Consider the following 19,015-nt stretch of genomic DNA (forward strand, 5'->3'; position numbering starts at 1 on the left):
GAGGAGGAGAGGGAGAGCAGAGGAAAAAGGAGAGGGAAAGGGAAAAGGAGATAGAGGAGGAGGAGAGAAAAAAGGAAGAGGGAGAGGAAGAAGAGGGAAAGGGAGAAGGAGAAGGAAAAGGAGAGGGAGAAGGACAGAGGGAGACAGAAGAGAAGGGGAAGAGGGATAGGGAGAAAGAGAGGGAACATCGGAGAAAAGAAAGGTAGGAGAAAGGGTAGAAATGAGAGAGAGATATTATATCCCATGTTAGGTACTAGAAAGACAAAGACCAAAACAAGACCCCCCAAAAAAAATCCAGTCTTGCCCTCAAGGAGTTTACATTTTGCTGATTGAATAAAATATTACAAAAATAATTAATTATTTAAAAAACTGAGAAGAGAAAGAACATTACAACTAGAAATGAACTAATCTGTTTTAGAAAACATCTGGAAATTATGGCAGAAAAATAACATGACTGTTCATGTTTTTAATCTAGCAATCTCAGTAGTAGATTTTTAACCCCAAGGACATCATGCAAGATGAGAAAACAAATCTATGTGTATGACAATATTCTTGGTATTTGTAAGAAACAAAATGTGTGACCAAGAATTAAAGAATTTTTAAACAAATAAGAAATATTAATTCATTAGGAAGAATGACAAATATGAACATTTCAAATAAATATAAAAAGACTTATATGAAGGGATAATAATTGAACAAAGTAGAACCCAAACAATATAGTTAATATATTTATGTAAGTGAAAATAAATTTAAATGACATCAAAATCAATTTTTTAAAAAATTGGATAAAGCTGATATTTTGGGAGCATATAACTGTCCATTCTATTAACACAGAGAAAAACAGAATAAGGTTTCATGTACTAAGAGTTGAAGTCACTCATGTTTTATATAATTGTTTTAGTAGACTATACAGTGGGATTCAACTGTGGGAGCTAAAGTTTTGTATGATATATCTAAACAAAATTTATCAATTTAAAAGAAAGAGTTGACTTATTTTGTATAAGAACTTCTAAGTAACATCCATGTCATAATTTGGAGGTATCTTTGGCCTACACTTTACTGGAACTGAATTATAACCCGAATTACTGGATTTAGGATAATCTGGTTTGTGGATGGACTGTTTGTTATAGCAGTATTCTTGAAATCAGGAAAACACCCTTTATCTGGCCTCTACAATGTAGGTCAGAAACATATTTAAATTGGTCTTTGAGGGTTGAAGGACAGGGTACCACTTAGCTCTCACTTTGGTTTATAATGGGACAATTTTGCAGAGAGAACAAACTAATTTTTTCACCATCTGTGATCAACTCTCAATTATACATGTTAATGGAGGGGTGTGGTGACATAGCAAATTCCAAAGATTATATAATAAAAAAAATTCATGCCTAACTGATTCTGGAATAAATAATATATATCTTGGTGACAATAGATTTATTTTCTTAATTATACTTCTCTCAAACCAATGTTAAGTGGAAGAACCAAAATGATGAAGTAGAAGAATCAGTTTAGCAGAACTCTCCTAAGAATTAACTTTAAAATAATGTATCAAATCAAATTCTGGAGTAGTATAACAAACAAATGGTGAGAGTGAGACACTTTTTCCAGTCCAGAACAACTTAGGACATTGGAACTGAGAGGTCTGTGGCTCTGAAATGGAGGCTGGAGAAAAGTACAGCAGTGACACCAGTTATGAGAAGTTATTGGAAGAAGTAGCATCAGCACCAAAAGCTCTCACTGCCAAGAGATAATAAGCAGAACGAATGTACACCTGATTAAAATGAGCATGGGAAGAATGGGTATTGAGTTGACAACTCTATTGTTTATTACCCACTTTCTGGGTCACAGTTCCAGGGCTGAGAAGAGCACTTGTAGTCACAAGAGAGTAGGAATCCTAGTTCCAGGGCAGGGAGGGAGCAGCAACCCTTATTCCTGGCTGCACTTCTGGAATAGAGAAAAATGCTAGTGCTTACATGGCAAAGGAAGAAAGGTTCCTACTTAGGTAAGGACCAGGAGACCAATGACCACATCTTGCCCCAGATCATCACACCCTGGAAGTACTGAAAATTAATAGACTCTCAGAAGTAGCTCTAAAATCAGCCTGGAAAAAAAAAAGATGAAAAAAACTTAGGATAGTAACCCTCTTCCCCCCCAAAAAGCGAGCAATGCCCAACTCTACCAGAAGAGTCAAAGTTAAGAAATAGTCTGGAAAAATGAGCAAACGACAACAAAAAGAATTTGACCATAAAAAGATTAATATGGTAACAGGGAAGATCAAGGTACCACTCAGAAGAAAAGAAAGATGTGAAAATAGCAAAACTCAAAGCAAAAAATCAGTATGAACATTTGAAGAAAAACAGAAAAAGAAATAAAAGCAATGCAAGAAAAGTATGAAAACTAAAAGCTTGGTAAAAGAGGTGCAAAAAATGTACTAAAGAAAATAATTCTCCCCAAAGTAGAATTGATCAAATGGAAAAAAGAATGCAAAAACTCACTGAAAAAAATTGTTCAAAAATAAGAATTGACTAAATCAAAGCTAATGACTTTAAGCAACAATTAAAAACAAAGAAGTGTGTGTGTGTGTGTGTGTGTGTGTGTGTGTGTGTGTGTGTGTGTGTGTGTGTAGGGGGGAAATAGAAGAAAATGTGAAATATATCACTTGAAAAACCACTGACCTGGAAAATAGATGAGAAGAGAATAAAAACACTCCACTACAATAGCCTAGATAACACATTTCAAGAAATATTAATTTTAAAAACCTGCCCAAATATTTTAGAACCAGAAGGCAAAATAGAAATGGAAAAATCTCAAGATGAAAACTTCTCAGAAATATTATAGAATTCCAGAGCTCTCTGGTTAAGAAGAAAACACAGCCAGTAAGAAAAATTTCAAATATCTTGGAGCCACAGTCAGCATCATTTAGCAGTTACAATGATGGAGGAGTGGAAGGCTTGGATTATAATATTTTAGAAGGCAAATTCAATAAAGGGCTTTATAGATATGTAAGTTAAAGATAAAGACAACAAAGAGATAAAATACCTAAATGTGTGAGGTGCAATGAAAGCAGAACTTAGGGAAAATTTATATGTTTGTAACAATTAAAAAAAAAAAAGAAAAGTTCAATAAATTGGGCATATAACAACAACAACAACAACAAAAAAAAAAAACAGAAAAAGAACAAATTTTTAAAAAAAGAATCCAATTAAAACACAAAAACAGAAATCCTGAAACTCAAAGATAGATTAATAAAATTGAAAATTAAAAATGCTCCAAATCATTGAATTAATAAACAATACTAGAATCTGGTTTTATGAGAGCAAAAATAATAAGATAGATAAACCATGTGCTAATCTGATTTAAAAATTAGAAAACCAAATTACCAGGATCAAAAAAGGCTATATTCACCTGCTAATGAAGATGAAAAAAATTAAAACATTACAAGTTATTTTGCCCAATTATATGCCACTAAAACTGGCAATCTATATGAAATGAATATTTAAAAAAATAACAAAAATATAAATTGTACAGATTAGCAGATGAGAAAATAGAATACTTAAACAATCCTATCTTAGAAAAATAAACTACACAAGTTCCCTAAGAAAAAAATCCTCAGGATTAAATGGATTTACAAGCAAATTCTACCAAACATTTAAAGAACAATTCATTCTAGTATTACATAAACTATTTGATACAATAAGGAGTCTTACCAAATTCTGTTTATGATACAAATATGGTTTTGATAGACCAAGTTCCCTAATGAATAGTCATATAAAAATCATCAATAAAGTACTAGATGCTAGCAACAAGGAGACTATAGCAATATATATTACAAAGACTATAAGTGGAAAATAATATCTAGACTGATACCTGTTTATGATCACATCAATAATAAAAAACAAAATACAAGATTACATCAATATATGCAGAAATAGATTTTGATAAAATACCACACATGTTCCTATGGAAAAGCACTAGAAGATAAATGGAGTTTTTCTTAAAATGATATCTATCTAAAACTAAGTGCAAACATTATCTGTATAATGGGAATAATTGAGACCTTCCCAATAACATCAAGGGTAAAGCAAGAATATCTTATTATCACAATTATTATTCAATATTACACTAGAAATGCAAGTTATTGCACTAAGACTAGGAATAAGCATAGGAAATGAGGAAACAAAACAATTACTCTTTGTAAGTGATAAGACAATATTTTTAGATGACTCTGGAGAAATAACTTTAGAAAAAGGATACAAAACAAACCCACATAAATCATCCCTATTTCTCTATACTACCAACAAAACCCAGTAGCTAGAGTTAGAAAAAAGAAATTTCTTTTAAAATAATTGTAGAAAAGAGATACCAGCCTTAAAGGCAGGAGGACCTGAGTTTAAATGTGGTCTCACATTTAGCTGTGTGACCCTGAGCAAGTCACTTAACCCTGACTGGCTAGCAAAAAATATATAAATAAAATAACTGCATATTGTATAAAACACTTGGGAGACTACCTGCCCAAATATACTCAGAAACACAATTATCAAACATTTTTTATACAAATAAAGATCTAAACCAATAAAGAAATATTAATTGCTTATGGATAGGCTAAATCAAATTAATAATATAACAACTTATTTGGTACAATACTGATCAAACTACCAAAGAATTATTAATTATATAAAGCTAGAAAATTTACAGCAAGTTTCTCTGATAAAGACCTTGTTTCTCTCATATATACACGCACACACACACACACACACACACACACACACACACACACACACATGAGTAAAATACATGAAAAGAAAAGCCACTGTCAAATTATAAATGATCAAAGGATAATTACAGGCAGTTTTCGGAAGGAGACATCAAAGCCATCAATAGTAATATGAGGTATTACATCATACCCATTAGATTGGCTAACATGACAGAAAATGAAAATGATAACTGCTTGAAGGGAATGTGGAAAAGCTAGAACATCAATGCACTATTGGTGGAACTCTAAAATGTTCTGGAGAACAATTAGAAATTACGCCCAAAGAGCTATGAAACTATACTTACCCTTTGACCCATAAATACCACTACTTGATTTGTGTCCCATAGAGATCAAAGAAAAAAAGGAAAAAGATTATATGTACAAAAACATTTACAGCAATTATTTCTGGTGGTAAAGATGTGGAAACTGAAGGACTGTCCATCATTAAAGAACAAATTGTGGCACATGATTATGATAAAATGCTATTGTGTTGTATGAAATGACAAGAAAAACCTGTGAAGACTTTTATGAGCTGATGCAAAATGAAGTGAGCAAAATCAAGAGAACACTGTATACAATAAAAGCAATATTGTAAAGATAATCAACTGTGAAAGATTTTGTTACTCTATCAGTACAATGATCCATGACACACCTTCAGAGACAGAACTGATATAGTGCAGAGTAAAGCCCATTTTTTCACTTATCTTTCTTGTCTTTTTTTTTTTTTAAATTAGCAACATGGTTAATATGGAAATATGTTTTGCCTGACTTCACATGTATATTGTATATTGCTTGCCTCATTAATAGATGGGAGAAGTGCTGGGGAGAAGGAGAGAATTTGGAACCGAAAATTTAAAAATGAATGTTAAACTACTGTTAAAATAAGGTTTAATTCTATGAGCACAGGCTGCGGCAAAAGGTAATGATTTGAATGTGCTAAGCAACAGGAGCTTAATTTCTGCCAGATTGTTTTCCAGTTTTCCCAGAATTAAAACTATGAATAACCTACAAAATAGAAAGCCTCCATGCAGCTAAAAGACTGTCATTCAGTTGCACATTGTTAATGCCTAGGCTTTGTCAAATGCAGAAAAGAAATGAAAAGGAACCATTCCTTTCTGTATTTTGTTGCTGGCAAGCAATATACGGAACAAATCTGAACTTTCTTCTAGAAGGGCAAGAAGGTAAAGTGTTTGGTTAGGTGCCAACTAAACATGGGACTGATTTACAACTGATCCTAGACCATTTAAAAGAAATTCATAATAGATTTATATGACTGCTGCCCTTTATTACTTATCTTCCCCATCTCCATGATACTTAAAAACAAATTTAAATGTGAAGAATGACATACATTGATTCTAAAGAGAATTTATTCTTATGAGCATGTGTGCATATGCATGTGTTTAATGACAAAGTTGTAACTATTAATTGCTCCAGCTATTATGTGTAATATAAGACACTGTCATTTTAGCCAAAATAAATTTTTGTTTTAGCCAGGAGTTGAACAAAAGTAGAACCAGAGGTGTATCTGAGTATAACTCCTTAAATTCAATGAGAAAAGTGAGTACTTAAGGAGATAATTACCTAAAAGAAGCTTTAATAATGTGTTTTATTTGGAATGTGAAAAAGTACAGATAATTTATATCCATTAGCACTTGTAAACCATTTAGAGCATAATTCTATTTTACTATATCAAATTTAATGGAAGATGCCTGACTTTATTATAATATTTTTCTAACCAATCTGTAAAATGTAAAATTTTATCTTCTAGGTGGATTTACTCAATCTGAAATATTCAGAAAGAAAATGCCAATTGGAAATAATTGATTTTGGCTAAATTGACTGAAAATGAGAATTTAAAAAAACTGGCAGCTATCTATTAAACTTGGAGTCATTATATTTTCACTACCAAAATATCAACTAAAAAGTTATGATGTATTTTTTTTCTTGGTTGAGGTAATTGAGGTTAAGTGAGTTGCCCAAGGTCATACATGTAGGAAGTGTTAAATTTCTGAGACCAAATTTGAACTCAGATCCTGCTGACTTCAGGGTTGGTGCTCTATACACTGCACCATCTAGCTGCCCCAGTTATGATGTATTTCAAGAAATAGAAATAGAAAGAACAAAGAACAAATGTTTTTTAGCTTAACAATATGGCTCTTTTGCCTAAATCTTGACTTTTGCTATTTAAATCTGTTCTATTGTCTCATAAGGATAAAGTTTTTCAAACTGTCTAATTCTTCCCCAAAACTAGAGTACATGGATCTACTAAATGTTGAGGGAGAAAAGTCTATTTAATATCATATTATATATAATATATTTAGATCATTAGCATATACCTCTTTTGCTTTTCTTTGAATCTCTAGAGCATAGCACAATATCTGACATGTAAGTTCTTAATAAATGCTTGTTAAAGATGATTAATTTAACAGTTACCTTCCTGTTTTATATACTGCTGCTAAATATAATACTTTTCTGAGCACTAATAAGCTATATGAATAATATGCTGTAATGAATGAGTCATTTAGGTTTGATGCTCCATTGAGAGAATATTTGGACAGTAAAGGATGGTCAAGTGGCACAGTGGTCAAGAAGAGCCTAGAGCCAGAAAGACTTATCTTCCTGAGCTCAAATGTGGCCTCAGATACTTACTAGCTATATGACCCTGGAAAAGTCACTTAAATGAGTTTCCTCATTTGTAAAATGAGCTGAAGAAAGAAATAGCAAAGCTCTCTAGTATCTTTGCCAACAAAATCCCAAATGGGTCACAAAGAAGTAGATATGATTAAAGGAAAAAAATAAAAAGACTGAACTCAGAGCAGTGGAACAGAAAGGAGGAGTTGTCATTGGTCTCTATGTCTAAATATCATAAAGGAAGAAGAAAAAGAACTATTTTCCTTTTCCTTTTTCTTTTTTTTGCTACAGCAATTGGGGTTAAGTGACTTGCCCAAGGTCACAAGTTAAGAAGTATAAAATTCTGAAGCCAAATTTGAATTCAGGTCCTCCTGATTTCAGGGCTAGTACTCTATCTACTGTGCCACTTAGCTGCCCCTAAAAGAACTATTTTCAAAGAAATTCTATCACCAAATGTTCTCTCTTCCCTATATTTGGTGATAGAATTCTTTTATCCACCCTATAGATGAATGGCAAGTGCTATTCTCGATATAATTATAAAAACCAGATTCTTATCTGAGGTTTGTAGAACCAGCATGAAAGTTTTTGCTAATTAAGTTTGGAAGTGTTTATTAAATATTGCTTGAAATGGTTTCTTGGTTGGCTGATTACAATGTAATGTGGTAGCTATAGGATCCCACTACACTTATTTCTTTGACAGCAACTGCAGACGTGGGCAACTAAGGAGGTGTGGTAAGTAAAATACTGGGCTTGGAGTCAGGAAGACATGAGTTCAAATCTAATCTCAGATATTTACCAGCTCTGTGACCCTGAAAAAGTCACTTCCTCAGTTTCCTCATCTGTATCTTTGCCAAGAAAACTCTAAATGCAGTCATAAAAAAGCAGACACAATAAAACAACAAAATTGCTGGAAGCAGTTCTGACTTGCCTATGAATTAAATTTTAGTATGAGTGTTTAACACCTTAGAAATTGGCTAAAATATATGAGCAGACTATTTTTTTTTTTTCTTCAGAGAGACTAGATGTTAAACATTTACTAGAAATATATCCTTGAATATACAACAAGAAATTAAAAATTTATGATTGTTTAGTTGTTTCAGTCATCTCTGAATGTTCGTGACTCCATTTGGGGTTTTCTTGACAAAGTTACTAGAGTAACATTTTTTTTTTCTCCAGTTCATTTTACAAATAAGGAAACTGAGGTAGACAGGGTAAGGGCTAAAGTCACACAGTTAGCAAGTATCAGAGGCCAGATTTAAACTCAGATCTTCTTAACACCAGCCCCAGAGCTTTCCTCCAATATACTCCCTTCTCTCTTCTTACACTGCTATCACCCTAGAACAGGTGCTCATTTCCTCATGCCTGGATTGTTGCAACAGGTTGATATTTGGTCTATTTGTTCAGATATTCTATTAGAATATCCTCCATTCCAGCTGCTAAAATAATTTTCCAAAAGCACAAATTTCACCATGTCAGATCCCTATTCAATAACTTTAATAGAATTTTGTTTGATCTAATTTTCAGGAAATATGTAATGTTTATTAGGTTTTTTCGGAGTAATTTATATTATCTTCCAATTCTTTCCTATAGAACTTTGAATTCATTTTTAAATTTTTTACTTAATTTCTATAAGGCATCATGTAATTTTTATGTAAAATCTATTTCTTCCCAGTAGTTTCTGCTTGAAGTTGTTATGGTATTAACTCTCTCATACGGGTTTGGAATTTTGTCATTTCTGGATCTGGATATTCTTTAGTCTAGCTTCTTTGGTTTAACTCATTTCTCCAGCTTTAGTTCTTAAACTGGGGTTTTATGTCAGGAGGAGGCCCCCACCTTAGGTGTGCTTCTGGTGGGTTGCTTAACCATGCTTGGTCTCCACTTAAGTCATTTAAGTTCCTGAACTGACCTCCACTTCACAGGGTTAAGTCCCTTATGGATCATTAGTACTATCTCCCCCCCCCCCCACCCCCCATGCTGCCTGATGACTAGGTACAGAGCTTTAGAATGATCCATTCTAAATCTTGCCAAACACATATTGGTGGTTGTGTTCCTAGGGGCTTCTAAGGTCCACCCTGTGGATTTTTGACCATATTGGTACATTCTCAGGAAAGCTCTCCATGCTGCCTCCAGATAGAGAATCTTGCAAGCTATATATCTCTATATCATCTCTGGTTGCTTTAGAAGGCTGCTAGCTTTCACTGGCACTGGCTTTGCTAGAAGGTTTTCTTTCCATGAACAATAATAGCTCGTGGGATTCTGGGTGATTTTTTTTGGTGCAATTCTTGGGTGAAAGTCATTTACTATACTGTCTTACTGAATTTCTTGGAAGAACATTTAGTCTGTGGGTATATTTAGATTTTTGCTTGAGTAAGTATGTGGAATTTGGGCTATCTGTTGTTATTCAAGGCAACCATCATAGCTCTAAGTTCCTGATGGTCTTCAGTTATTTTTGTTCAAGACTTAGATAACTAGGTAATTAAAATATTTATTAAATTCTTGTTATATTTCAGGCAGTGTGCACTGGGGACATAACTAAGAAGCAAACAAGGAAGTCCCCAAGGAGCTTACATTCAAATGGGGAAAAGACACATAAAAGAGATGGAAAGGGAGGATAAAGAGAGCACTAAGAATGAGATTTGAAGTAACTTGCCAATATGTACACAAAAGAGCCCTGGTTCCAGACAATATAAAAATGAAAGGATACCTACAAGCCCAGGGATGGAGTTTAAAGTTCCTATGAAGAACAGGGATGGAGGTTGGCCAGAGTGAAGTCAGCATGGATTAAAAACTTTTGGCCAAAAAGTGACTTTGTATTACTTTTTAAGATTTGCTAGGTTCCTCGTGGCTATGAATGTCTAGGTGAATCACCACAAACCACCCAGTGGCACCATCCTGCCCTATTTTCATCTACTCTCAATCAGTATCCTACACCTCATCCTCAGTTCTCTACTTCTAAAACTGCTGTCTTCCTCTAGTGTCCTTTATGATCCCCTTTTGCCTTTAAACACAATCATGTCTCCCCATCTTAAATACAACAAAGAACTCCAAAAAAAGTCCCTAAAACTTCACTCCACTCTATTCAGAATCTTTTCTTCTCTTTTCTTTTTTTAAAAGTTTCTTTTCTTTTCTTTTTAAAAATATTTTAATAGTTTATTCACCAGATATATGCATGGGTAATTTTACAACATTGACAATTGCCAAACCTTTTGTTCTAATTTTTCCCCTCCTTCCCCCACCCCAGATGGTAGGCTGACCAATACATGTTAAATATGTTAAAGTATAAATTAAATACAATATATATATGCATGTCTAAACAGTTGTTTTGCTGTTCAAAAAGAATCAGATTTTGAAATAGTGTACAATTAGCCTGTGAAGGAAATAAAAAATGCAGGTGGACAAAAACAGAGGGACTGGGAATTCCATGTAGTGGTTCATAGTCATCTGCCAGAGTTCTTTCGCTGGGTGTAGCTGGTTCAGTTCATTACTGCTCTATTGGAACTAATTTGGTTCATCTCATTGTTGAAAATGGCCACATCCATCAGAATTGATCATCATACAGTATTGTTGTTGAAGTACACAACGATCTCCTGGTCCTATTCATTTCACTCAGCATCAGTTCATGCAAGTCTCTCCAGGCCTTTCTGAAACCCTCCTGTTGATCATTTCTTATAGAATAAAAATATTCCATAATATTCACATACCACAATTTATTCAGTCAATCTCCAATTGATGGGCATCCACATAGTTTCCAGTTTCTGGCCATCACAAAGAGAGCTGCCACAAACATTCTTGCACATACAGATCCCTTTCCCTTCTTTAAGATCTCTTTGGGATATAATATAAGCCCAGTAATAACACTGCTGGGTCAAAGGGTATACACCGTTTGAATATTTTTTTTTTTTCTTTCTCAAACTCTAGAAAAATCCCAACTACACCCATTGCTCCTCTCTCTTTCACTCACTCACACCTGACATTGCCCTTTGTAATGTGGTTTGTGACCTCATTACTTAACGGAAATCTCCAATATCCATTAATTGCCAAATCCAATGATCTTTTCACAAAGTTTTATTTTTCTTGACCTCTGCTCTATTGGACCTTGTTGACTGCTCTCTCCTCCTGGTTATATTCTACTCTGAATTTTGGTGACTTCATTCTCTCCTGGTTCTTCTACCTTACTGATCATTCCTTTCTTGGCCTCTCTCATCCATATTATTTTTTCTAAATATAAGTGTTAACTTAAGTTTTGTCCTTTGTTCTTTTCTTTATCTCTTTGCATCTTATGCCTCTAATATCCCCCTTTACAATTCTGCCTCACAGAATTCTTCCTTCAAGATTCAGCTCAAGAACAAACGTCTATATTAAACCTTTTTTGAGGGACCTGTATGTGCAAAAATGTTTGTGGCAGCCCTTTTCATAGTGACCAGAAACTGGAAACTGAAGGGATGCCCATCAATTGGAGAATGGCTGAGTAACTTATGGTATATGAATGCTATGGAATATTATTGTTCTGTAAGAAATGACCAACAGGATGATTTCAGAAAGGCCTGGAGAGACTTACATGAAATGAGCAGAACTAGGAAATCATTATATACTTCAACAATAATACTATATGAGGATCAATTCTGATGGAAGTGGATATCTTTGGCAATGAGAAAATCCAATTCAGTTCCAACTGATCAGTGATGAACAGAACCAGCGACATCCAGTGAAAAGAACACTGGGAAATGAGTGTGGACTGCTTGCATTTTTGTTTTTCTTCCCAGGCTATTTTTACCTTTCTAAATCAGATTTTTCTTGTGCAACAAGAGAACTGTATAAATATGTACACATATGTTGTATTTAAGATACACTTTAACATGTTTAACATGAAAAAAAAAGAAGTATGAAGGATGTGATGTTTGAAAATTCATGAAAGTTAAGAATTTCCATAAGATTTTCTGGAGAAAGACAAATATTGCCTCAATGAAAAACAAAATTTTAAAGTAAAAGAATGTAAACTTTAAAGAGAATGAGTGAGATTTACTTCTACTTTTGAAAAATTCTAGAATAGCTCATTAAAGAGATGAGTAGTGAACATATAATAATGATAATTCTATAATTGCAATAAATTATTTTTTTTAGTTAAAAATAAAACCTTTCCTGATTTTCCCAGTTGCTATCATATCTCTCTCCTTTATTTGTATTAATTTTCTTTTTTATTTAAACTCTGATATACTTACATATGTTCTCATCTTGTATATAAAATACAAGTTCTTTGAAAGTAGAAAATATAAGAGTTCTGGGCAACAGTCCCAAGATGAGATTGAAGCCAGGAAGCTGCTCAAGCTTCCCCAGTTTCCCTTGAAAACCACATGAAATCAAACCTTTGAATATAATTTCACAAATGAAACCATTCTCCAGCTTGAAACAGATTAGAAGGACTTCAAGGAAAGTCAGTTTCACTGACATGAAAGAGATATTCAGCCCATCTCAGACAAAGTCTGGGAAAACCAATGGCAGGGTCTTAAATCACAGAAGATAAGCAACTGAGACTCTTGGTCCTGCTCAGTTGCAAAACAGACTAGTGGGACAGCCCCCAGTCCCAGTGCAGAAGACAAATTGCCAAGACACCAAATACAAGGGGCTCCTGGGCTTGAATTCAAGTCAAACCTCAGAGCTGTTCAAGATTCTTAGGAGATAATGCCCAGGAGCAGAGAGCATGCTTAAAAATTGAAAGAAAGAAAGAAAATGAGCAAGAAAGGAAAGAACCTTAACCATAGAAAGATGCTATGGTGATAGGGAAAACTAAAAGACCAACTCAGATGAGGACAAAATGCCCCCACATGGGAAATCTCAGAAAGTAATATGAATTGGCATCAAGCCTAAAGAGGCTTCTTGGAAATGCTCATAAAGGATTTTAAAAGGAAAATAAAAGAGGTAGAAGGAAAACTGGAAAATGAAAAAATACAATTGGCTAAATGCAAAAAAAAAAAAAAAAAAAAAAAAAAAAAACAACCACTGAAGAAAACATCTTGAAAAGTAGGATTAATCAAATGGAAAAGGAGATACAAAAGCTAACTGAAGAAAATAAAATATTAAAAAATTAAAACCAGGGAAATGGAAGCTAATGACTTTATGAGATATCAACAATTAGTCAAACAAACCTTAAAAGAATGAAAAAAAAAAAAAAAAAAAAGGAAAGAAATATAAGTACCACATTGACAAAATAGCTGACCTGGAAACTAGATCCAGGAGAGATAATTTTAAAATTATTGGTCTACCTGAAGGCCACAACACCCCCCCCCCCAAAAAAAAAAGCCTGGATAGCATTCTTCAAGAGATCACCAAGTAAAACTTCCTTAATATACTAGAACCAGAAGGCAAAAATAGTCACTGAAATAATACAACCATCACCTCTGGAAAGAGATACCAAAAGAAAAACTAGAAGAAACATTGTTGCAAAACTCCAGAACTATAATCTCAAGGAAAAAAATACTACCAAGATGCCAACAAAACAAAACAAAAACAAATCAAATAACAAGAAACAACAGTCTGGATTACCCAGGATCTGGCAGCTTCAGAGGATCAGAGGGGTTTGACAAACCCAAAGACTCCAGCTTTTGGGTAAGAACTCACTAAATGACAAAAACTGCTGGGAAAAGTGGAAACTAGTATGGCAGAAACTAGGCATTGACCCATACTTAACAGCATATACCAGGATATTATAAGCTAAGTGGAAGAATTTAGGAGAGTTTACCTCTCAGATCTGTGGAGAAGAAATGAATTTGTGACCAAAGAAGAATTGGAACTCCTAATTAAACACCAAATAGACAATTTTAATTATATTAAATTTAAAAGTTTTTGTACAAACAAAACTAATACAGACAAGATTAGAACGGACACAATAAATTGGGAAAACATTTTTACATTTAAGGGTTCTGATAAAGGCCTCATTTCAAAAATATATACAGAATTGACTCAAATAAGAATCCAAGCAATTCTCCAATTGATTATTGGTCAAAGGATATGAACAATTTTCAAATGAAGAAATTAAAATCATTTTTAGTCATATGAAAAGATGTTCTAAATCACTCCGATCAACTAAATGCAAATAAAGACAAATTTGAGGTATCACTACAGAACTCTCAGATTGGCTAAGACGACAGGAAAAGATAAAAACAAATGTTGGAATGGATGTGGGAAAAATGGGACACTGATTCATTGTAAACAGATCCAACCATTCTGGAGAGCAATTTGGAACCATACCCAAAGAGTTATCAAACTGCATACCCTTTGACTTAGGAAAGAGGAAGTAAAATGGATAAATTAGATAATGTGAAGAGGCACAAAAGACCTATTACAATAGAGGGGAAAAAAAGGGAGATGGATGAGCATTGCCTGAGGCTTAATCTCATCTGTTTTGACTCAAAGAAGGAATAACATTTATTTAATTGGAAATAGAATTTTATCTTACTCCATAGCAGTGTTTCTACTGGGCTTATATCCCAGAGAGATCTTAAAGGAGGGAAAGGGACCCACATGTGCAAAAATGTTTGTGGCAGTTCTCTTTGTAGTGGCAAGAAAGTGGAAACTGAATGGATGTTCATCAATTGGAGAATGGCTGAATAAATTGTGGTGTATGAATGTTATGAAATATTATTGTTCTGTAAAAAATAACCAGCTGGATGATTTCAGGGTGTTCTGGAAAGACTTACATGAATTGATGCTGAGTGAAATGAGCAGAAATAGGAGATCATTGTACATGGCAACAAGATTATATGATGAAGTTCTGATAGACGTGGCTCTCTTCAACAATGAGATGATTGAGACCAGTTCCAATGTTCTTGTAATGAAGACAGCCATCTATTCCCAAAGAGAGGAATGTAGGAACTGACTGTAGTTCACACATAGTATTTTCACTGTTTTTGTTGTTGTTTGCTTGCATTTTGTTTTCTTTCTCACTTTTTCCTGTATGATCTGATTTTTCTTCTGCAGCAAGATAACTGCATAAATATGTATACATAGAAAAAGGATAAGAGGACCTGGAATACAATATTCCAAAAGGCAAAGGACCTGGGATTATAATCAAGAATCAACTACTTAGTAAGACTAAGCATTATCTTTTAATGGAGGAGATGGATCTTCAATAAAGTAAGAGACTTTCAATCATTTCTTTTGAAAAAACTAGCACTAAACAGAGTATTTGATCTTCAAATACAGGACTCAAGAGAAGCATAGAAAGGTGAACAGGGAAAAATATATGTTATTTAAAGATTAAACTGTTTGCAACCCTAGATGGGAAAATGATGTCTTTAACTCTTGAGAACTGTATCTGTTATTGGGGTAGTTAGAGGGAGCATACATGCATGGAGAGTGTGGATGAGAAATGACTTCGATCTGATGATATCAAAGAAAAATACATTAAGGGGTGGAAAAGAGAAAAGGAAAGAGGAAGTAAAATGGATAAATTAGATAATGTGAAGAGGCACAAAAGACCTATTACAATAGAGGGGAAAAAAAGGGAGGTGGATGAGCATTGCCTGAGGCTTAATCTCATCTGTTTTGACTCAAAGAAGGAATAACATTTATTTAATTGGAAATAGAATTTTATCTTACTCCATAAGGACGTAGGTGGAGAAAGGGGGAAAATGGGAGGAGCTGGATAGAAAGGAGGGCATAAACAGTAGGAGAAAAAGGTAAGAGAATGGAGGAGGGGTGATAGAAGGGAGGGCAGGCTTGAGGATGGGGTGGGTCAGAAACAAAATTCTACTAAGAAGGGATGGGGTAGGGGGAGAAAGAACAAAAGTATACAAGGGGAAAATAGGATTGAGGGAAATACACAGCTGGTAATCATAACTGTGAATGTGAATGGGATGAACTCTCCCACAAAAAAGAAGCATATAGCAAAGTGGATTAAAAATCAGAATCCTACAATATATTGTTTACATTTTAATATATTTGAAACAGAGATACATACAAAGTAATGGTAAAAGACTGGAGTCTGCTCCATATATTATAAAGCATATATTATGCTTTAACTGAAGCAAAAAAAAGTAAAGGGGTGGGGCAATTCTGATCCCAACAATGAAGTACTATTGATACTAAATGTATTTGCAATGGCACAACATCAACATTCTTAAGAGAAGGTAAGCTAGTTACAGGAAAAAAATAGACAGCAAAATTATACAGATGGGAGACCTCCTCCTTTCTCTTTAAGAATTAGATAAATCTAATCACAAAATAAATAGGAAAGAAACTGGGGAGGTTAACAGAATCTTAGGGAATTTAATATATGGTAGCTCTCTGGAGAAAACTGAATAGAGATATACCTATTTTTCAGGAGTACACAACACCTACACAAAAAATTGACCAGGTATTAGTGCATAAAAACCTCACCATCAAATGCAGAAAAGCAGAAATCATAAACGCTTCCCTTTCAAATCATGATGCAATAAAAATTACATTCATTAAAGAGCTAGAGATAGACTAAAATCCAATTGGAAATTAAATAATCAAATTCTAAAGAATGAATAAGTGAAACAACAAATCATAATTTCATCTAAGAGAATGACAATAATGAGACAACATACCAAAATCTATGGCATGCAGCCAAAGCAGTTCTTAGGGGAAATTTTCTATCTTTAATAGTTATATGAATAAAATAAAGAGGAGATCAATGAATTGAGCATGCAACTAAAAAAGCTAGAAAAAGAACAAATTTTTAAAAACTGCAATTAAACACCAAATTTGAAAATCAAAGGAGAGGTTAATAAATTAAAATTAAGAAAACTATTGAACTAACTAAAAAAATTAAGTTTTAGGGAAAAAAACCAACAAAACAAACCTTTGGTTAAGTTGATTAAAAAAAGAAAAGAAAAAACCCAAATTTAAACATATATCTAAAACCATCAGTAAGTATTCTTTGTAATAGGGAAAAGCTAGATGCATTCTCAGTAAGATCAGGAGTGAAACACATTATCAATATTCAATATTATATCAGATATATTAGTAATAAGACAAAGAAATTAAAGGAACTATAATAGGCAGGGATGAGATAAAACTATTAATCTTTGCAGATGATATTATATACTTAGAAAATCCTAAAGAATCATCCCAAAACCTACTTGAAACAATTAACAGCTTTAGCAAAGTGGCAAGATATAAAATAAACCTACACAATCATTAGCATTTATATATGTTATTAACAAAGATCAGCAATAAGAAATAGGAAGAGAAATTCTATTTAAAATAACTGTACACAAAATAAAAATATTTGGGTGTCTAAACTCCTAAGACAAACCCAGGAATTATATGAATGCAATTACAAAACACTTTTCACACAAATAAAGTCAGATCTAAACAACTGGAAAAATATCAATTGCTTATGGCTAAGCCAAGCTAATGTACTAAAAATGACAATTCTACCTAAATTGATCTACTTGTTCAGGGCCACACTAATCAAAGTGCCAAAAACATTTTATAACACTAGAAAAAATGATGACAAAATTCATATGAAAGAAAGGTCAATAATATCAAGGGAATTAATAAAAAAAAAAAATACAAAGGATGATGGCCTAGCAGTCCCAGACCTAAAATTCTATTATAAAACAGCAGTCATCAAAAACTTATGGTACTATCTAAAAAACAGAATGACATATCAATGGAATAGATTAAATACATATAACACAATATTTAGTAACTATATATTATAGTATTTTAAAACTCCAAAACTCCAGCTTCTGGGATAAAAAATCACTCATTCACAAAAATTTCTGGGAAAACTGGAAAGTAATATGTCAGAAGCTCAGTATAGATCTACATCTCACACTTCAGGACAAAATACGGTCTAAATGAGTTATATGATGTGGGCATAAAGGATAATACTCTAAGCAAATTATCAGAGCATGGGATAGCTTACTATATTTGGAAATGGGAGGATTTTATGGCCAAAGAAGAACTTAAGAACATTATGAAATGCAAAATGGACAATTTTTATTACATTAAATTAAAAAAGTTTTGCACAAACAAAACCAACACAAACAAGATTAGAAAGGAAGGCCAAAGCTAGGGAAAAAAATGTCACAGCCAATGTTTCTAATAAAGGCCTCATTTCTGAAATATATAAAGAACTGTAAGGATATAAGTCATTCCCCAATTAATAAATGGTCAAATTATTTGAACAGAGACATTTTTCAAATGAAAAAAATATTAAAGCTATCTATCATTATATAAAAATATGCTCTAAATTAGAGAAATGCAAATTAAAATAATTCTGAGGTTATCTCCTCATACCTATCAGATTGGCTACAATGACAGAAAAACATGATGACAAATGTTGGAGGGGATGTGGGAAAACTGGGACACTGATGCATTGTTGAAGGAGTTGTGAAATGTATCCAACCATTCTGGAGAGGAATTTGGAACTATGCACAAAGGAATATAAAACTGTGTAGCCTTTAATCCAGCAGTGCCACCACCACTGGGTCTATATCTCAAAGAGATCATAAAAAAAGAAAAGGACCTACATGGGAAAAAATGTTTGTAGCAGCTCTTTTTTGTGGTGTCAAAGAATTTAAAAATAAATAGTTGTCCACCAATTGGGGAATGGCTGAATAAGCTTTGATATATGAAAGTAATGGAATATTATTGTTCTAT

The 19,015-nt window shown here is 33.4% G+C and overlaps 1 protein-coding gene across 3 annotated transcripts in view; it reads right to left on the reverse strand.

Moving 5' to 3' along the window:
* The window catches only part of IFT57 (intraflagellar transport 57), an 89,157-nt gene that overhangs the window by 40,754 nt on the left and 29,388 nt on the right, over nt 1-19,015 (reverse strand). The window lies entirely within an intron of this gene.

Source organism: Sminthopsis crassicaudata, chromosome 3 (assembly GCF_048593235.1).
Source record: "Sminthopsis crassicaudata isolate SCR6 chromosome 3, ASM4859323v1, whole genome shotgun sequence".
In the NCBI taxonomy this organism is placed as follows: domain Eukaryota; kingdom Metazoa; phylum Chordata; class Mammalia; order Dasyuromorphia; family Dasyuridae; genus Sminthopsis; species Sminthopsis crassicaudata.